Source organism: Helianthus annuus, chromosome 5 (assembly GCF_002127325.2).
Source record: "Helianthus annuus cultivar XRQ/B chromosome 5, HanXRQr2.0-SUNRISE, whole genome shotgun sequence".
In the NCBI taxonomy this organism is placed as follows: domain Eukaryota; kingdom Viridiplantae; phylum Streptophyta; class Magnoliopsida; order Asterales; family Asteraceae; genus Helianthus; species Helianthus annuus.
The window spans coordinates 11,705,965-11,727,942 of record NC_035437.2 but is presented as its reverse complement, the minus strand read 5'-3'; the positions used below and the strand labels follow the sequence as shown (position 1 = coordinate 11,727,942).

The 21,978-nt window shown below is 38.0% G+C and overlaps 4 long non-coding RNA genes across 8 annotated transcripts; all 4 read right to left on the bottom strand.

Annotated features, from left to right (window-relative positions):
* Window positions 1-2,039: 2,039 nt before the first annotated feature.
* Window positions 2,040-4,384, bottom strand: LOC110939972. Of its 5 annotated transcripts, none has more exons than XR_002592665.2 (7): window positions 4,351-4,384; window positions 3,873-4,226; window positions 3,704-3,787; window positions 3,058-3,619; window positions 2,770-2,807; window positions 2,615-2,684; window positions 2,040-2,516 (listed from the first exon to the last, which is right to left on the bottom strand). It is a non-coding gene; the product is annotated as an uncharacterized LOC110939972 (long non-coding RNA). The 5 variants fall into 5 exon arrangements; XR_004894150.1 differs by lacking the exon at window positions 4,351-4,384 and adding an exon at window positions 4,273-4,298 and having other exon boundaries at window positions 3,873-4,078; XR_004894149.1 differs by lacking the exon at window positions 4,351-4,384 and having other exon boundaries at window positions 3,873-4,236.
* Window positions 4,385-5,147: 763 nt separating this feature from the next.
* On the bottom strand, window positions 5,148-6,208 carry LOC110938556. Its single transcript, XR_002591481.2, has 2 exons — window positions 6,155-6,208; window positions 5,148-5,380 (listed from the first exon to the last, which is right to left on the bottom strand). It is a non-coding gene; the product is annotated as an uncharacterized LOC110938556 (long non-coding RNA).
* A 672-nt stretch (window positions 6,209-6,880) lies between these two features.
* Window positions 6,881-7,562, bottom strand: LOC110938557. The gene is made up of 3 exons (XR_002591482.2): window positions 7,472-7,562; window positions 7,160-7,230; window positions 6,881-6,989 (listed from the first exon to the last, which is right to left on the bottom strand). It is a non-coding gene; the product is annotated as an uncharacterized LOC110938557 (long non-coding RNA).
* Window positions 7,563-8,890: 1,328 nt separating this feature from the next.
* LOC110938558 lies at window positions 8,891-9,715 on the bottom strand. Its single transcript, XR_002591484.2, has 3 exons — window positions 9,492-9,715; window positions 9,342-9,404; window positions 8,891-9,192 (listed from the first exon to the last, which is right to left on the bottom strand). It is a non-coding gene; the product is annotated as an uncharacterized LOC110938558 (long non-coding RNA).
* Window positions 9,716-21,978: the final 12,263 nt, after the last annotated feature.

The following is a 21,978-nucleotide window of genomic DNA, read 5'->3' as shown; positions in this document are numbered from 1 at the left end:
ATCATAATATATGTCCAGACATGTTAAGTCAAATAGTGGATGAAACAAAGTATCACTCAATGATTGGTTCATTCATGTATTTGACGACATATAGACCTGACATTATGTATCCTACATGCTTATGTGCAAGATATCAATCCAGTCCGCGAGTCTCACGTTTGATGACAATTAAAAGAATCTTCAGATATCTGAAAGATGTCCATGCACGGGTCTGTGGTATCCCAAAGATGATGAGATCGTATTAACATCATTTTCGGATTTGGACTACTGTAGCTGCAAGCTTAATGCCAAATCAACAACTAGAGGCTGTCAATTCTTTGGAAGTCGGTTAGTCACGTGGCACTGTATGAAACAAATGAGAGATTACGGTTTGCAGTTTCTAACTATAACTATTCATGTAGATAACGAAGCGGCTATATCAATAACTAAAAATCCGGTAAACCACTTTAAAAAACACATTGAGATACGTTATCACTTCATCCGTGATTGCTAGGAGAAGAAGTTGATTAACTTAGTCAAAATTCACACCGGCGAGCAAAAAGCTGATCTTTTTACCAAAGCATTTGATAAAACCAAATTTGATTATTTGCTTAAAAGCAACGGTATAATAGATTTAAAATCAGGGAAGGGAGTGAAGAGGGTGTTACCAAGATTTCTGAAATTGAAAAAGAGTAAACCTCATCGGGAGTCATTTTCCTTTTGTTTTTTAAAATTTTCTCTTGCATTTTCTTTTAAAAATCCAAAAATATGTTTTTAATTTTAGGCGGAGAATATGTTTGAAATCATGTCAAGATTACTTAAGTTTTAACACGTGTAAAAAATTTCAAAAAGTTTCTTATGACACCCACAATGTGTGCTTTTTACTCTTCCGTTTCCATCGTGTCAATTATCCGGACCTTATCACTCGTTCGGTGACATTGTGAAGTTTGTTCGATCTAAATCAAGTTTGTAAGTCCGGACCTCAAACACACTTCTGTGTGTGGGCCAAAGTTGGTTTTACGGAGAAGTCTTCTTCAATGATTGGTTTTATGGCGCCGATGCTACGACTTTTAGGGTTTCTTGATGCGAAATTCTAGGATTTCTTGATGTGAAATTTGGGGGTTTTCTTGATGTTTTCATAGTTTAAACCATTGCCGATCGAATCATGGTTAGGGGATCAGATCTTGCTGATTTTCGGATCTTGGCAAGATTACTCATACGGATGTGAGTTAGTCTTCGGATCTTGGATTGTGTGACGAGTTAAAAGAAGTTAGTTGGATCTTGAATCAGATTACGATATACATTAGGGGTACTCTTTGATTCAGATCTGTGTGTTTGTTGCTTTTGTGAATCAGATTGTGTTGGTTTGGATCCGTAAATTAGATTGTGTTGCTCTTTGATTCGGGTCTATGTTGGTTTGGATCCGTGTTGGTTTGCTGATTTTCAGATCCGTGGGTGTCGAGTCAGTGATGATAATTTTAATAAAATTGGACGATGTCTTCATATCCATATGATGATTTCAGAAATTGTTAGATGTTGTAGAGCCGCCCTGTATCTTTGGTTGGGCATTCTAGATGGCAATGGTTTGTTTGAAACTATGAAACCAGCCATGGCAGATTGGGCGTTATAATCCGATAAAAAATATGAGCCTCTTATTTATTTTGTATTTATGTGTTTTATTTCGTTTTTAATTGGTTTGTGTTAATGGTTTTAATTTGGTTAGTTAATAGTGAGTGATGATGTGAGGCTCATGTAGAGTTTGTAAATATTTGTACATTGTGGGAAAGTAAGGGTTTTTAGAGACGTATATACATTTAATGTGAAACTGAAATGACGATTTGTTTTAATTGTAGTGATTTGTATATTATGAGTGATGTTAGCTCCACTTTTATAGTTTATAAACTAGTTTAAGAACCCGCGAGGTTCGCGGGTGGACTAAAATACAAATGAATAAGTTTAATTTATTGAAGTAATCGTTTGAATTAAATAACCGTTGAAGTAATAATAAATTAGTAAACTACAATGAGACAAATAATGTAATATCTCGAGATACATGATGATACGCGGGATTCAACCAAAACCATATTATTTACTTTGAACTGTAATATTCTGTACAAACGCATACATTGGACGAAACAAACAGAAAATTATTCAAATCCCTCTAAACTTGATTTTATACAGTTTCACACTTTAGGCGACTTCCAATCCGCTTGACCCCGCTCCACTCATCCGACCAGTTTACCTGAATGTTTTCCTTGAAGTGAGGGTATACGGAATAAACGGGAGCATTATTATCACCTTCAAAAGTGTATTCCTTTGTACCAGTTGCTACATTCCAAACCTATAGTCACAAGAAAATATTCTCGCCAGAATAATTGTTGTGGTTGATGTATTAGTGCATGCCGGCGATGAACGCACGCTTGCGGAGGAGAATAAAAAGCCTACCCTTTAGAACTACCAAATTCAAAATCTTTAAGAATAGACATGCTTGAAATCTCTTCGCATTGCCCAAAGTGCTCCTCAAGCGTTCTCCTAATCTGTGCAAACAAAAAAAAAGATAATGAATAATAATATTGAAATATATATTTAACTAAGAGACCTGTGGGATGTGGTCATCTGGATATGTAAGACATACAAAGTCAAAGCCATCATCAGTATCAACCCCCTTTATAAATTCTTAAGATTATCCACTCTTTTGCGAAGACCTATCATTCCGACATTATAATACACGATCGTCAATTCACATCGATATTTTTCAGATGTTCAAACATAATGAGATAGAACCATTACTCTATGTATCACCCTCCATATCCAGAAAATTATTGTTTCTACAAATTGAAATTAAAGCAATAAGGATTTAAAAACATCACCAAACAATTCATGTAATCAACTTATAAGCATGTTATGAAAATATACAAATAGAACTGAATTATTAAAATACAAAAAGAAAAGGCATGTTAAGATCTTCCTACACCTAAATCACCTCATGATTTTTATACATCTACTGAAACACATTTGTTTTAAAACAAACTAAACCTAGCCCCAGAAACATAATATGCCGTTTAAGAAATCGAATACCTCTGTTTCCTTGACGATGAACTCGAAAACTTAGATTGCGAACTACCAGACGTCCCGGTCTCTCCGTGCCGCTGACCCATCCCCACCACCCAAAACCTATCCAAAAACCTCCGTGAACTCGATGGCAGCAACCGCATGCTACCACCACTCGACACCTCCTTCACATCCCCATCCGTAAACCTCATCCGTGAAGGTGTTCTTAGCTACTTAGAACGCAACGGCATTTTAATCTCCCAGTCTTGTTCCAGCGCCCGGTTGCCACGTGCTGCCTCTTTGATCACAGTAGTGGCTCGAACCTGCTCGTGAAACAGGATCTGCACCACCATTCGCAGCAGAAGCCGATCGTTCTGTGCAGCGTGTATGGACGCGTCTGCTGACAACTTTTTCACATCAATTAACTCACAAACTTTCTTCCTTTAGACTTCAGTTAACGTCGGGTGTTCTTTCAAGTAAACGTCAACAGCGCCATAGATTGCATCATGTACCGGTCTAGCAGCATCAGGGATTGACCGTGATAACACTGTGAAAACAGTGTGTGTGAGGTTCCGATCACTTGCAACTTCTGCAAGGTAACCATCGATCAAAAACATAATATTTACTTTGAAATTTAAATCGTAAATATAATGATTTAAAGGAAACAACTCACTGGTTTTATGGCTAACAGGGTGATTCCAGAGGGCGTGTAGCTTCGATTTCGGTCTAAAAATCAAGATCAGATCGTGCCAAATTTCTAGAGCACCAAAAATATCTGTTAAACTTAAATTCATGATGAAATCAAGCAAGATCAGAGGAGAGGAAAGACGAAGTGTTCTTACCCTGGTAACCAAAATACCCGCCAGAACCCTTTTTTGCCATCGTCGCCAGTGTTCAATCCACTGTTGTTGCCTTCACCACCACCACCACAACCAACCGCCACTGACACCACCACTATCCAACACAACCACCATGACAACCGAGCCGCCACTTCCACACAGGGCTTTATATAGTTATATAGATAAACTCAGCCATCTCCGATGCTTCACTACACACAGGGCAGATCGTGGAAGCCAGATTAACGTTTCGACATGCTAAAGCACACCTCCTTGGAAGCCTTTTCCCTCCATGACAAAATGCCCACTTTCATAGGAACCCATTTGTTCCAATGAATAGCATTACCCGGCTGCCCAAACCTTTTTAGTACAAATCATTATTTTAAGATGCGGACCAAAAACGTACCCGAATCATCAAGAAGCCAAGACCACTAATCTCACGAATTAGAAACTAAATGAGATCCCGAAATACCAAAAAGCATACCACAATCCGTTCCTTCGACTCTATCCCCAGGATTAATCACAAACGTTTATATAGTAAGTGAGCTCCATGCTACCATTTTTTTTTAATTTTGCATCTTCCATCACATGTGAAAAGTTTGACCCTTTATAAATAAATGGGTCGATATATAACATGTCAAACTGGTAAAACTAAAGGTAGCAAGTTGGGTCAAAAGTCAAATGGGTAAGCCAGTAACGGGTCAAAACATGTCACTTTTAGTATGGGTCAAGGTGTTTAGACATGGTTACAACGATATAACACATCAATAATCCTACAAAAATATTTGTTAACCTTCACACGTCATTACTTGCCGCCGTATAAATATATTCGGTGACCTATTTTGAGATTTTTTTTCCTTGAAAGGACTTGCTTTATCCATTACAGTCAAAACTGCCCCAAACTAATTTTGCTCAGCACCCATTAAGACCACCAGCCCATCTGACTCACCCATCTTGTAGGGTTAGTTTTCACTTTATTCATTGTCAAAAAATTTATCCCAAAGATGAATTATATATTTTTATAACTTTTTTATTTTTGTACTTTGATTTTAGTTTTAAAACTAATAAGGTTACACACCGGTTGAATAGATTCGAATCGGTGCACAACACGACTACTTCATCTGTTCATCATATTGTTTGAATTTTATATGGTCAGAATGAGGACATGTGATTAATTGAACCAACAGCAACCCATGTGTGCACTTGGTATTATTTTGAAAACAAATTCAAGTGTAATAGTATGCATAATCGGTAGAAGTACCTATCTAGTTACAAATGATACAACACAACACTCGTGTTATTATTAAGAATCTATTAGTTCCCACAACAAAAAGCTTGGTTATCTACTTGAAGCTTTTGCCATGTACACAACATTTATCGAGGTCCTTGATAGTGTGCAACTACATACCCATCTGTTTCATTATACACTTGTTCTTTTTCATATCATACTTCTAAACAATTCTTTTGTAAATTCGCAGTCCAGATTCCCATTATCACATCATCCAGCTTAAAGCCTTATCATATATATATATAGAATAAGTATAATGTACAAAACCGCTTATCATACATTATCGTACGCGACAATAACTATAACGTGCGTGATTATTTTTTTTTTGCCAGTATAACGTGCGTGATTAACATACTCATGCGTGATTATCACCAAAAAATAGATCCCATGCGTTATTTTGTGTCTGATGCGTGATTAGGGCAATGATCCGACGGTTGCGCGCGTCGCCTACATAATGTACGATAAGCCTTTTTGTATGTTAACCTTACTCTATATATATTCTGTTAAATTCCAATTTTATAAAAGTAAGAGTAAACTGCCAAAATGGTCCCCGAGGTTTGGTCACTTTAGTCCAAAACTGAAACCTTTTGAATCTGGGTCCCGTGGTTTCAATGTTGTCGTCATTTTCATCCAAAATTAAAATTTGGCCAGTTTTTTAAGTTAACATTCAACTTTTCTGTCTTTTTCCTCCTTTTTAACGAAGGGCAAAATGGTCTTTTAACGTTTTATTATAACAAATTAAAAAAAAATCTAACAATTTTGCCCTTCATTAAAAGGGAGAAAAAAAAACAAAAAAGCTGGATGTTAACTTAAAAATATGAACAGATTTTGCTTTTGGATGAAAATGGCAACAAAATTGAAACCACAGGGACCCAAATTCAAAAGGTTTGAGTTTTGTACTAAAGTGGCAAAAGTGACCAAACCTCAAGGACCATGTTGGCAGTTTACTCTAAAATAATCTAAACTTTGAGATATTTATGTTCTGAAAGCTTAAACAAACCTATAGGTCACCCTTTTGTGTTATTGTTAATCGCCTTTGCAATGTCATGGTTCATCAACAGAGGCAATGCTATGATAATAAACAATTTATATCCATAAAATTAATAGTAAAAAGAAAACCTTGTTATCAATCTGACATACACTCTGTATGTAGCAAACTCAAACCAACACTAAAACAAAGAGAATAGGAAACAGTTGATATCCATACAATTGGTAGAACATCACTTGACTATAACAAATGCAAGTATGTGAGACTGTAAGTTATGAAATCATTGAATAGATATTGTCCAATCAATGAGATGAACATGAAATGGTGAGACTAAATCGACCAACTAAATTGAAATAAATAAATATAACTTAGGGAGTACAAAACCTGGACGGGATCTGTAGATTGCATGAATTTTGAACTCCCCTTTTTACACTGACACTTTGACCTTTCTTATTTCATCCTTGATGAATCAAATCAACACCTGACGTTAGTTAAAACAGTCAAATAAAAGATAAATTCAGGGAAATTTAGTAAATTAGAAACTATTAAGGAAAAGGGAAGTCGTAACTCGTGCGTACCCTGGCTAGAAACTGTAGCATCAGTGAAGCGAACGGCAAATGCACGGCAAATGCACGACCATCTTCGGACTTGTCCCTGCAACCACAAATGAGAATATATATTATTTAATACTCTCATAGTATTTACAAAGGAAGATTAACCAATAGTAGCTTGCCTCTTGTCTTTTGAAGGAATCTTGTTTGCAAGTGTAGCAGTTTGAACAGCAGCATCCGCAGATGAAGCTTCAGGAGTTGCTCTCAGAATCTCACATATTTGTTGTTGGCATTCACTATGTGATATTACAAACATAAGGTATTAAATATCAGTAACTGTAAGATGGCAAAGAAGGTACCTACAAACCCATTTGACACATCAAGACTGGTAATGTGGGTCATGGGTTAGGGTTAAGTTTTTCGACGCGAGTAATTAAACAGGTCATGTTAAATATACTTGCATTACCTGCTGAGTGGGTAGATACTTCCTCCTATAGTTAAATATTGCATTTTTCTCACTTGTGTCCGCACATGAACCTGCCATGTTTAGTCCAAAAGTTTTTATTTATTTTACTTTTTTTTTGCATGTTAATACACTAAAATTACAAATTTACAACAAAGAGTAGAGATCTATGTAAAATACTTACGTTTAAATTAAAAACATGATACTCATTGCTTTTTGCTGTTTTAAAAATTTTCATATTATACCAGAACTATTTAACTTATGACACAACATATTTTTCAAAATTTTAAAAATCAAACATATTAAACCGCTCACCTGGTCAAGGCACGATCAATTAAGCGAAATGTGTTCACGGCTTCAGCCAAAAACCGACCAGAATGGCAGCTATATGTCACCATACACGGGTTGCATACGAAAAATGATATAATTCTAAAATTTGTAAATATTTATTATAACAGAAGTAAGTAGCAAATTCGAAAACATATCATGTGAAGGAATACATTTAGATTATTGAGTAATGTAGTATTTAATTATCAAGTCCCAAACATGGATTCATACATAATGAAACTTAAGTCATGATCTATCCAAAACCCATTTGACGAAGATAACCCCTACCAAATATTAAAGGATCATTGTGAGGATTACAAGAAGGTGTACCCAAGTTCACCAAACTGAAAAAGTGAACACAAATTAATCAAGAAAATCATTTAAACTTGCATTAATATTTCAAGACACAAATTAATAAAAAATTATTTAAGTTGCATCAAAATTCCAAGAACCAACTTGTTGCACTAAACTTACTTTTAGTAAATCTCAATGTTTCTACAATCTCAAGTAGGAGAATGAGCCACAAAATGATAAATTATGATGGGCGTTTTCCAAAAACCATTAACCTATTTTGTCAAAATTGTGTTGACAGATCGATATAACCTGCGCATGAATTGTATAGTATAAACATTACAAAAATGACCATTTCCTCGAGCTTACAACCTAAACACTGACCAACCAAAAGTGTAAAATGATTATATTTTTATTGGTACAATTAAACAAAGAATATATCATGCTTACGGATAGGGATGAGCATGGTACCCGTTCGGTACCGAAAATACCGGTATCAAAAAACGGAGAAAAGTGGTATCAGTAACGGTACCGAATACACCGGTTCAGTACCGGTACGGTACCGGTATTTACCAGTGTGTTACCCGTACGTACCGGTACCAGTACCGAAAAATGGAGAAAATGGGTACCAGTACCGGTACCGAATATACCGGTTCAGTTCGGTACCAGTACCCGGGACCAAATGCTTATCCCTATTATAGAACATACATCAACAATAGAAGCAACATCAGAACGACCCTGAGTACCATTGGACTTTTATAAGCATTCATCTTCTTGTGATTATTAAGGAGAAATATATCTACAACAGACATAGGTGCGGGTAGTCAGAGCATTGGCATTGGAAGTTATGAAGGTTGCCTGCGAATTTCATTAAATACCTGTCATCATGCAAAATATATAAACATCAGATGCAAAATTTTTAACTACCATCCTCATAAACTTGTTGATTGAACAAAGTTAATGTGTAGATCATTCAAGTAGTATTTGGCAACCTTCCTTTCACGTGTAGACATGGTCTTGGTGCCATCCTCACAAATCTACAATGTTGATATTATCCTTGTAAAATCAGATGCCATGGCATTACTGTTTACTACTACTTGTAAGATATTAACAAACAATTTATTTATTTTATCTATTAAAACAATAACTTAATCTCACACATTAATCAGATAAAATGATGCTTTAGTAATGATCCATATTATCATAACTATCTCCTTTAATTTATTATCCTGCAAGCCACTCTTTAGAGCAACCTTTTATAGAAATCCAGCAATCAATTCAGCCTTCTAAGCTACTTGTAAGATATTAACAAACAATTTTTTGTATCATTTGGGGCACAATTACTTCATGAACATCAATGTAAGCAGATTCATCAATATAATACCACATCCAGGCCCCTTCGCAACCATTTGGCTCTTCTGAGAATAACAATTTAAGACGTGTAAAGACTCAAGTGAAAATGATGAAAAACATATTTGTTATTTAAAGATGGCATACTAATATGTGCAGTTCTAAGTGAAAGTGATGCTTTTTAAGTGCAAAATAACTAAAAAAGGCACCGTCATACCTTCCAAGTGCAAAAAAATGGTACTGAGCCTTTGATCTCCAAAACAAAAGTTCCGTATTTCACCTGCGATGTTAGCAATTAGGCTTCAATGTTAGCCAATAAGAATGGTATGAAAGTAAAATGTAATAAAAATGTAAAAAAAAGCCAAACCTATAAAGATGGAGCCGCTAAGCGGCAACTGCAAATGTATAACAACGACGGCGGCCAGCGGCGGACGACGGCTGGAGTCCAATTAGGCTGAAAAAGGCGATTATTTGGCGTTCGAGTCCGATTAGGGACGTAACCGATGGCGGTTCTACATTTTCGCAGAGAGAATAAACGACATGAGTGAGCGGGCTGAATGATGAATGAAATCTGATCTAGGGTTGAAGAAACATACTCAAAAAAACCTGTGTTTGAAGCAACAATCTTTTATTCACGTTGATAGACAGTAAACTTGAGAGTATTCATCCCATACCATTTAGGAAATAATGTATTAGGGTTTCTGAAGATTTGAAGAGAAACCGTTGAAAGAATGATTTAGGGTTTGGGTGGATAATGATTTCAATTGATTGAGAGAATTGATTAGTTTCTAAAATTCTGGCGGTTTCAAAAACATAAAGAGCGTAGGAAGAAGAAATAATTTGCCGCTCAAAGGAAAAAAAGAGGAGGGGATGAGATGCCACGTGTCATCAAGCAACCTAAGCAAATGCCAAGTGGCACCAAAGTGTTTTGTTTTAATATAGATAATAGATATACACATGGTTCATGGTTTAAATAAGAATAATAATAGGACAATTTCTTAACTCCATTTGAGATAGATAAAAACTCCGTGTGCTCATTCAATCACATTTTTTTTTGTTTTTAATTATTATTATACACATAAAAACCTTATGTGGGTTATTAAACATTATATTTTGATTTTTGTTTCTTGAACAGTTATTTAATTGAACTAAATTGTTATAGTGGAGTGAAATCAACCAACAGTTTTTTGTTTTATTCTACTTTTTTTTAAATCTAGGAAAATCAAACAAACGTTCTTTTGTCTTTTTGCTATTTGTTTTTATTTTTTAGTTTAAATGTTATAGTATTTTATTGTTATAATCTTTTTGAGTAGATTTTGATTTTTGTTTATAACTTTTAAGGTATGATTTTTTTATAGTATGTCATTGTAACGTAGTTTTTCTATTTGTATTTAGATATAAATTTTATTTAGAAATCGTGTTGTACAATGTATAAATGATCGATGCATAAATTTATATGTCTATCAAAGCTGCCTAAAATAAGTAACAGTCTTAATAAATTTCTATAAGTAGAATTGAGACCCGCCGCAATGCGGCGGGAATTCTTTAGTTATAACTAAGTCGACCTAGGACCCGTACGTTATGTTAAACCTGTCAAACGGGAAAAAATAGACGATGTAAAAACGTTCACCCATACACGCACATTGCGTCGTGGTAACTCGCAAAATTTAGAACGAAACGTAAAAACTTTAAACCAAAGACGCACGTTGCGATGTGTTAAGTCACAAAATTTAGAACCAAGCATAAAGCGGAAAATTTGCGAAAAATGAAAACTATAAAGGATCAAAGTTAAAAGTAAAAAAGGTTGTGAGGATAGATTGCAAAAGATAAAAATTTTTGGGTTAAAAGTAAAAAAACAAATAGTTTTGGTTTAAAATTAATTTATGAAATACTTTTGGGTGAAAAGTAAAAAAAATCAATTTTTTTAAAACCCCTAAAGCCAAGATTACGACAACCATATACATAACCATTTTTCCTTTGGAAAACCCCCAAAGCACACCCCGCGTTACGGCGGGGCGTAAAACGTTGTCAGATAGTACTAATGTCACACAACCGTGATCGACCACCAACACTAACTCGACCTAGGATCTGCGTGTTGCGACAAACCTGTCAAACATGAAAAAATAGAGCTAAAAACGTTGAGCCACACATGCACGTTGCGCCGTGTTAACTTGCAAAATTTGAAACAAAACATAAAAAAGTTGAACCACACTCATACGTTGCGTCGTATTAACTCGAAAAATTTAGAACTATACGTAACGAAACGTAAAAAACGTTAAACCAAAGACGAAAAGTATAATTGACAAAAGTTGTGAAGTTAAATTGCAAATAATGAAAAGTTTTGAGTTAAAGTTAAAAAACAATTTTTTGTAGGGTTAAAATTGCAAAAGGCAAAAACCTTTGGGTTAAAACAAAGAAAATCAAGTTTTTTTTTTTTTTTTTTGAGAAATCCCCAAAGCTCAAGTTACAAGTGTTTATGCATGAAAAAGTTACTTATTAATATATGGAATAATGATTCCATATACACATATATAGATATATATAAAGTGACGCCATTTACCCTTATCGTTAATTTTTTTAACGGCAGAATTTTATTAGAAAAAACAAAACTAGCAAGATGCTAGAAGACAACCAAAACAGAAAGATTATAAAACATTAAAATTACACCAATTAGACCAATAAAGCGTGTGCATTTTTGCTCTGTTTTTTATCTATAAGAAACTTGTAGCTTTGATATCCGCCCATAATCTTGAGATGTCAACTCTATTGCCCGAAAAGACCACATCGTTGCGAAGTTTCCACAAGCTCCAGCAGGTTGTAAGTATGATGGCATGCACCAGTTTTTTCATAGGCTTCGGGCAGTTGATATGGTTGTGAATATGTAGGAGATCCGAAATGCTAAAAGCATAGATAGGAGGAATGGAGAGCCATCTAGACACCAAATGCCATATCACTGAACTGATATAACATGATCCAAAAATGTGCTCGACCGTTTCATCCCTTTCACCGCAGAGTGGACATGTAAGCGAAGTCAAAGTAATATTCCTTCTTGATAGTGTCGTTCTAGTTGGTAGGCGATCAAGATTTATTCGCCACCCGAAAATATTTACTTTCCAAGGAACCCATCGATTCCATTCATATTTATCCACGTTGCTTTGCATGTTATTGTTTTGAAGTAGTTTTTTAACTTCGCTAACCGAGAATTCCTTTGACTGTTCCGATGACCATCCCCAAACGTCCACAGAATCGGATAAGGAGACTTGAGAAATGATGTTGCATAGCTCCAAAAGTTCTGTTATCTCCTGCTGCAAAACCGGATCTCGTGCCCAGCACCATTTTGGGCCAATGACTTGGCCGTTTTCCGAGACTTCCAATCTTTCCCGAACACAGCAGCCTTTGAACTTTTCCAGGCTAAATAGAGCAGGAAATCTGAATTTTAATGGCCACCCCATGACCCAGTTATCAGTCCAGAACTGAGTGTTAAGCCCGTTACCCGTCTTGCTCACAAGGAGATTACACAGATGAATGTTTTTATTTCTAAGTATTGCTTCTTTTTTAATGATATTGTTCCATACGCTAGACAAACCTTTCTTGGAAGGTAAAAAATTACCGTGCCTCGGGCTATGATGGATAGACATAATGACCTTTCTCCACAGCCTTTCCAGTTCCGATTTAAATCGCCAAGCCCATTTCGCTAGTAGACTGTAGTTCGCGTCTTGAAGAGAGGTTAAGCCGAGCCCCCCATTGAGATTGGAAGCGTGATAATCTCCCATCGAACCCAGTACATTCTGTTACGAGCATCAGTGTCTCCCCATAAGAATTTCATTCTAAGTTTCTCAAGCTTTTCTATAACATTCCCGGGTGCTTGGTATAAGGAGAAGTAATAAAGTGGTAGGGAGTCAAGTACCGACTTAATACGCGTCAATCTACCACCAATGGATAAGGTATTGGCTTTCCAAAGAGAGAGGCGGTGCTGGAAAGTGTCAATGACCGGAGTCCAGTTTTGGTAACAGTTCATGTTTCCCCCGACCTTGAGCCCGAGATACGAGAATGGTAGAGACCCGCAATTGCAACCAAGAAGATTTGACAAGTGGTTGTTTTCTTCTACCGACGTGCCAACCCCGTAAAGACAGGATTTATGAAGGTTTATTTTTAATCCGGAGACTAAGTGAAAACACCTCATAAGACGATGAATATTAATAACATTTTCTTCCTCCCATGTTCCAAGAAGCATGACATCGTCCGCAAAGACGAGATATGATACAATTGGTCCATTGTTCTGTCACATCCCGATTTCCACGTGTTTCACTGGTGGGCCCGGTGGGGGATTACCGTGATGATGTTGGCAACAATATAGTCAAACCACACAATTATATAATGCACAGGGGAAGCTTAAGATAAATATATAAACTTCAACCTCTGTTTGTAATATCAAATGTATTACAGGAGTTGAATATATCCACAGCGGATCAAAATAATAAATATTGTTCATTCAGATGCAGCATCGAGTTTGCGAGACTATGTACGATGCTTAGGACGCCTATACCAGCCCATTTCGTATAGTACCTGCACTTAATCTTTTTGGGGAAAATACGTCAGTTTACACTGGTAAATACATTCAACTGACACATTTGAAAATGTTTATTAAAATTGATTTGAATGCACGAGGCACAAACTCTTTTATAACTTGGGAAAATTATAATAAAATCTTGTGAACGTTTTACATGTTCTTTTATGCGTTCAGTAGCCCGGGTCGTGCCGGGTTAAAGATTTATAGACACACCACATTGCGTAAAACCGTAGTATAAAAACCAACGGCTACGTCTTTTAATTTAATGTCGACAATATATACCGGGTGTACGCCTACACCGGGATGTCGATGGTCGTGGTCATTTCGTAAAATGATGCCAAGGATATCCGGGACAACGGTCATTAAACCCCCCAAAGGCTTTTAAGAAACAAAACTGTTTAAATGAGCCGATCATATTATTTAATTAACCACCTAAGCGATGGAAAAATATAATGCTCAATCAAGCGGTATTAACATACCGTAACCCAAGCCCATATACGGGAAATAAGTTAAAGTATTTACCTTTGCAAGTATATTTCCTTAATTTGGATTAAATCACCGATATCTTTTACTGGGGCTCCTAATCTGGAACGAAGGTTTTAATTAACCTCTTAGAATCCTAACGAGTCGTTATAATGGCCGTAGCCTAGACCGGTTGGTTCCGATATATATAGATATGGTTTAATCGCGTGAAAGGCGAAAACCGAGAATGGAGTGCGATTCTGACCCAACAAGTTCAGAGACTTGTTTTATATGGGTTTATGGTTCACACTCTGGAATTTGGGGTTCAAATAATATAGTTTGACCCGTATCGGCTAAACTATGAAAACTAGTTTCATAAGCCGAACCGTGCGCGCAATAGGCGAAACGGTTAACCACGAGAGTCGTACGCTTATTTCCTAAGTCAATATGCCTTAAAGAGGTTGTGGTATCAGTAGGATACCTCCCGTGATGCCCGTAACGAGTTTAAGTTAATATTATGCCCTGTAGGGGCTTTTTGGTCATTTTAAAGACTTTTAAAAGAGCTTTTCGAGTTCTACAGGAAATCTGAGTTTCCCGAACACTTTATAAAGTCTAAAATACTTTATTTATTATTTAAAATCAGTAGCAACTGGAATCGGGTCAAAAGACCTTGTAGAACTCATGTTTTGGCCGAAAAGGGCATATTCGGTATTTACCGAACCGTAGCCATAACCGCAGGTTATGAGCGAGGTAAAAATTATTAAAAATCTTTAAAATTCCCAAAATATTATTTTAATACAGTGGGTAAAAGTTTTGGTGACGAAATCTTGGTTTAGATAGGTGTTATGCTAATTGCGCCGTTAATTACTAAAGTATACTTTAAATGCGCCATTTAGCATAACTCTCATTCTAGACCTCGGATTGACGTGAAACTTTAAGGACATGCTTATAATTTAATAAGCAAGGTTCTGGTCCGTTCACGTGTCCGAAATACTCGTTTTATTTTCAAAATGGCGTTACGGTCAACTTTTAGGCGATTAACGGAAATGCGTAAAAGACTCGGATAACTCATGAACCGATCACAGAGGTTTATACCATCATGTAACCTGGCCCTAAGAGAGTCCTAAGGTATGTCTATACTTCACTAAAACGGGTCAGAACTGAAGTCAATGCAAAAGTCAAACTTTTGCGACATTCGGCTCCGAACCGGTTCAATATAGCAAATGATCGATTCAAACGAGCGCAAACAAGTTTATATACTTAATATCATATTTTATGAGTGTCAAAACAGGTTTCATAACGTATACATTACAGATTATGCATAAATCGCTAAAATAGCTTTCTGTTGACTTTTTAACCGCACGTTTGACTCGATATTTGACATAGTTAGAGTGGTGATCAGGGAGAACCCTTTTAGAGGTTTATTATCCACATTAATACCAACTCAAAACCACTTTTGATCCGTCATAAGACTGAACCATTTGTAAGTTATTGTAATGACAACCGTTAGTTACGACGGTTGTGTTTATAAGCTATAACTAAGGAAATGTATGATCAAAATGGTTATGAACGACTTACAGAAGTGGTATCTTGCTTAGAGAGCAGAAGGGAATGCTAGAGAGCTCTTAGAATGATCAGATAGAAGTGTTTGTGTTGTGGTGAATGTTATGAACCAATGTGCTTATTTATAGTGTTCACAAGCCCACAAGATCATCACAACTCAGTCTACATTTGATCATGGATCATGGGCAGGTGTCCCTAAGTGATATGGGTCGAGTAGGGGGCACCCATGCTCCATTAATTGGTTGTTTGGTCGTTCAAAGGCTCCAAAAGGCAAGATGTTACAACTTTCTGCATCTGGGCGCCTAATGCGGCCCGCATGGAAGTTCCATGTGTTTATAATGCGGGTCGCCTAAGATTTGAATATCAGGCGCGTATCTTAGGAAGCTCGCGGCCCGCCTCAACTTAGGCCAAAACACTACGCGGGTCGCGAGGGGCCTGTTTTTCAGATTTTAAAAATCTTTTGTAATGATTATCAGAATCCGGTAATTAATAACGAAATCTTTCGTAATGATTTACCTGACCTTTCGGTTTTGAAGGGGTAACTTTGCGGTTTGGCCCTCGGTTATTTACCGATAGGGGCCTCGTGTTATTTACCCGCATTATTAAGTCCCCGATTAGTTTATTAATTATTCAGAAAGCCTTAACTTTCATTATTGACGCTTTTAACCCTTCTCATACGAATTTGAGTATAACTCTCTTGTTTTAAGACGGAACTTCGCGGAATTTGTACAGTATATTCTAGTGAGCGTACAATACTGTTACGAAGCCTTGGGAACGTTAAAGGGTCACTCAGAGGTATAATTAAACATGTTGACACAGTTAACCCCTGTAGCTCGTAATCTCTCACTTTCTTTCGCGTTTCGCTTCCGTACGATCTAAGATTTATTCGTTTGGAGGTTCAAGCATTTATTTAGGGTTACTATACAGTATATTTACCCTTGTTGACATTTATAACCCTCGAATTTACATATTTTCAAGGTTTGTCAAAATTAGTCCTTTATTAAATACAAATGCCACGTGTAATCAAATGACACGTGTTAACACATCATTGGACACAAAAATTCGAGGTGTTACATCCTCACCCCCTTAAAATAAATCTCGACCCGAGATTTACTCAAATAAATAGGGGTACTTTTCTTTCATTGTAGCTTCGACTTCCCACGTATATTCAGGACCTCTACGAGCATCCCATTTGACTTTTACAATCGGTACGTGCTTTCTTCGAAGCTTCTTCACCTGTCGATCTTCAATCGACAAAGGTTTTTCTATAAACTTTAAGCTCTCATCTATATGCACATCTGTGTGTGGAATCACCAATGATTCATCGGCGAAGCACTTTTTGAGATTGCAGATGTGGAACACGTTGTGAATTCCATTGAGCTCTTCAGGCAAGTTCAACTTATAGGCGACTGATCCGACCCGTTCAATGACCTCAAAAGGTCCTATGTATCTCGGACTCAGTTTGCCTTTCTTGCCGAAACGCATCACCCCCTTCCAGGGTGATACCTTAAGCAACACTTTTTCACCTACTTCGAAGTGAAGATCCTTACGTTTTGGATTGGCGTAGCTTTTCTGCCTATCGCGGGCAGCCTTGAGACGTTCCCGGATCTGGACAATCTTGTCCGTTGTCTGGAAAACAATCTCTGGTCCCGATAATTGGACCTCTCCTACTTCCGCCCAACAAACAGGCGATCTACATTTCCTACCGTATAATGCCTCGAAAGGCGCAGCCTTTATGCTGGTGTGGTAGCTATTATTGTAGGAGAATTCGATTAGGGGTAGGTTCTTATCCCAGTTACCACCTAAATCGATCGCACATGCACGAAGCATGTCTTCTAGCGTTTGGATAGTACGCTCACTTTGACCGTCCGTCTGTGGGTGGTAAGCCGTACTAAAGTTTAAACGCGTGCCCAAAGATTGCTGGAAACTCTTCCAGAAGTGAGATGTGTATCTAGTATCCCTGTCGGAGATAATAGACACAGGTATGCCGTGTAAGGCTACAATCTTATCTACATAAAGTTGGGCTAACATATCGGAGCTATACGTCTCCTTGATGGGTAGGAAATGAGCTGATTTAGTCAGCCTATCAACTATGACCCATATTGTATCGTTTCCTTTCCTGGTTTTGGGTAACTTGGTTATGAAGTCCATAGTTACGCATTCCCACTTCCACTCGGGAAGTTCAGGCTGTTGTAGCAAGCCAGACGGCTTTTGGTGCTCGGCTTTGACTTGAGCACAAGTCAAGCACTTTGCTACATGGGCGGCTACAGACTTTTTCAAGCCTATCCACCAATAATTTGCCTTTAAGTCTTGGTACATTTTGTCTGCACCAGGATGGACTGAGTATTTGGAACTATGGGCTTCCTGGAGGATAACATCTCGTAGTCCTCCATAAATTGGAACCCATATACGTCCATTCAGCCTCAAGATTCCATCCTTGCTAAGAGTCAACTGCTCCTCAGTTACTCCTAACTTTTCATTAGGATAATTAGCTTCCAACACAGCCTCTCGCTGTGCAGCTAATATCTTCTCAATCAAATTGTTCTTGACTTCAATGCTCTTGGCATTGATTCGAATAGGTTTTACCCTTTCTTTCCTGCTTAAGGCATCAGCGACCACATTCGCTTTGCCGGGATGGTACCTGATCTCGCAATCATAGTCATTCAAGGTTTCCATCCAACGACGCTGCCTCATGTTCAACTCCTTCTGGTTGAACAGGTGCTGGAGGCTTTTGTGATCAGAATAGATCACAAATTTAATACCATAAAGGTAATGTCTCCACAATTTTAGTGCAAATACAACAGCACCCAACTCCAAATCATGGGTGGTGTAATTCTTTTCGTGCACCTTTAATTGCCTTGAAGCATAGGCAATCACCTTGCCCTTCTGCATAAGCACACACCCCATGCCTGTGTGTGACGCATCGCAGTAAACTACGAATTCATCTGTACCTTCAGGTAGTGTCAACACAGGTGCATTGCTTAGCTTCTGCTTCAGAACTTCGAAGGACTCTTGCTGCTTTGGGCCCCAAATAAATATTTCTTTCTTCTTGGTTAAGGAAGTCAAGGGCGCAGCAATCCTCGAAAAATTTTCAATAAACCTCCGGTAGTATCCTGCTAATCCCAGGAAACTACGAATTTCAGTAGGCGTCTTTGGCTCTTGCCAGTTCATGACTGCCTCTACCTTAGCGGGATCCACTTGGATACCACGCTCACTCACAACGTGCCCTAAAAACTGAACCTCTCGTAGCCAGAATTCACATTTCGAGAATTTGGCGTAGAGCTTCTCACGCTGTAGTAATTCGAGAATGCAACGGAGGTGCTTCTCGTGGTCAGCTTGGTTCTTGGAATATATAAGGATATCGTCGATGAAGACTATGACAAATTTGTCCAAATACGGCTTGCAGACGCGATTCATGAGATCCATGAACGCAGCCGGTGCATTTGTGAGCCCAAAAGGCATCACCAGGAACTCGTAATGACCGTAGCGAGTCCTAAATGCTGTCTTATGTACATCCTCACCTCTGACCCTTAGCTGATGATAGCCCGACCTCAAGTCGATCTTTGAGAAATAGCTTGCTCCTTGCAGCTGGTCGAACAGATCATCGATCCTTGGCAAAGGATATCTGTTCTTTATGGTAACTTTGTTTAGCTCTCGATAATCGATGCACAACCGCATCGATCCGTCCTTCTTCTTTACAAATAGGACTGGTGCTCCCCAGGGAGATGAACTAGGTCTGATAAAACCTTTCCTCAGCAGTTCATCCAACTGGGTCCTCAGTTCTTTCATTTCCGTCGGAGCTAATCTGTAAGGTGCTCTTGCTATCGGAGCCGCTCCAAGAATGATGTCTATTCTGAACTCCACTTGTCTATCTGGTGGCAAACCAGGTAGTTCTTCAGGAAAAACCTCGGGGTATTCAGAAATGACAGGAAGATCCTCGATCTTCAGCTTAGGTTCTTCAATTATAACCTGAGCCATGTAAATTACACAGCCTCTGTTCAAACACCTAGAAGCTTTCAGCATAGATACGTCTTCAGGCAATCCGTACTGCGTATCTCCTCGAATGGTAAGCGATTCACCACTCGGAGTCTTTAGCACTATATGCCTTTTGCCGCAAATGATTTGGGCCTGATTATGGGATAACCAGTCCATGCCTAGCACAATGTCAAAACCCGCTAATTTGAAGGGAAGTAGAGATAAAGGAAAAGAATGGTTCCTAATGGACATTTCACATCCCTCTAGAATAGTTGAGACGGTTTCTATCGTGCCATCTGCTAACTCTACTTCGTATTTCACATCAAGGGTTTTGATAGGCATATTTAGTAGTTGGCAAAATTTCTGGTCTACAAAGGATTTATCAGCGCCAGAATCGAATAGTACTCTTGCAAATATATTATTCACGAGAAAAGTACCTGTAAGCACGTTGTCGTTCTGGACCGCTTCCTTTGCATCCATGCGAAAAACTCTCGCATTTGACTTCTTCGTTTCTTCCGCCTTCTTGACATACTTAGGGCAGTTACTCTTGATGTGCCCTTTTTCATTACAACCATAGCAGGTTGCATCCTTGATTTTCTTGCACTCCACAGTCTTATGATCCTTGGACTTGCATAGTCCACAGGAAAGAGTCTTTGATTGCGACTGTGAATTTGATGTGTTGGTGCACTTGTGTCTGTACTTTGTCTGTATTTTGTAATGTATAAAACGATGTCTTTTGTCTGTTGTGTTTACGTCTTTTGTTATGTTGTTTATGTGTTGGAATGTGTGTTTGACCAAGTCAACCATCCTCCTGGTTTGACTTGGCCAAACAGTCAACACTTAGTATGTAAAACTTGTATGCTTCGAAGGATGTCATCGAAGGATGGATTGTATCCTTCGATGACCTCGAAAGATGATCTTTCGATGGATACTTATGGACCTCGAAGGATATACCATCCTTCGAGGTATGTTTGGATCCTTCGATATCTTTCGATGGTAATTCTGGTCGATAGATGATCCTTCGACCAGAATACCTGATCCTTCGTGCATGGTTGTCTGATTTGGGTATATATATCCCATGAGGGTTTTCACTTGACAGTAAGTCATTCGGATAGTGTTGAGAGCTTTTGTGAGTGAACCCAAGGTCTTGTAAGAGAGCATTTCAGTTTGGTCAAGGTCTGTAACCGTGTCCACTAAAATACAAGAGAAAACTTTGATACTTTGCTTGTCTACTCTTTCTCTTTGTAATCTTTGCTTTCATCTAAACTACGGTTTGCACTCTAGCTTGGATTCCGCACTTGCTAGAGTGTTGAACATAACAAGGAATAGGTTTATCCTCAACCTCCGAGGGACCTACAAGTGGTATCAGAGCCGTGGCTCTTTTCCTTGTTAAAACCGGGTTTGTGCAAGACTTTGGTTGTGTTTGGACAAAAACTTTCTTGGTTTAGCACCCGTTTTTAGTGTGTTTTCTGCATTCTTAACCATAAAAACGTGTTCTAAACTAACCGGGTGTGTTACGGGAAGGTTTGGGTAACTTAAAATCTTGTTTTGAAAGGGTTGCTATTTTTCCAGCCAAAATTCCGGTTGATTTCCGGTACTGGTTATGGATAAGAAGCTTCCTTTTTGGGCAACTTTTTCAAAGTTGGTGAAAAGTTGGTGCAGAAACATCCCTTCTGCCGAAAGTTGGCTCACCAACCACATCAACCTGTCACCAACTTGTCAACGTCCGTGTCAGTGTGTCAGACGTGTTCGAAAGATACCTTTCGAACTCGAAAGATCATCCTTCGATCAAGGAGATTCGACAGATAACCATCCTTCGAACATCTTTCGAAGTCAGTGTGTTGTCTTTCGATTCAAGGAATCTTTTCGAAAGATACATCCTTCGAGTTACTGTTTCCCTTCGAAAGATAAGGATCCTTCGTGTAGGAGAATCTTTCGAAGTGATTGTTCGAAACTCAACAGTGATCCTTCGAACACTGTTGATCTTTCGAACAAGTGTCATCTTTCGAGCATCTTTCGAGTCTTATCTGTTTAGACTTAACAGTTTGTGATTTTCAGGTCCTTCGATCCTAGATCCTTCGACAGTTTGTTTTCCTTCAATTTTTAACATAGTTTGTGAAAATCTTTTTTTTAAAAAATTAATTTTCACCTAATATATTAAATATAAAATGGGAACAAACGGTCAATGGGATCCATCTGCGTGGACTACAACAACTTTGACTCCACAGTCATCATCTACGCAATCATCAACCACGCAATCTACGCCAGAGTTCAACAAAACTGC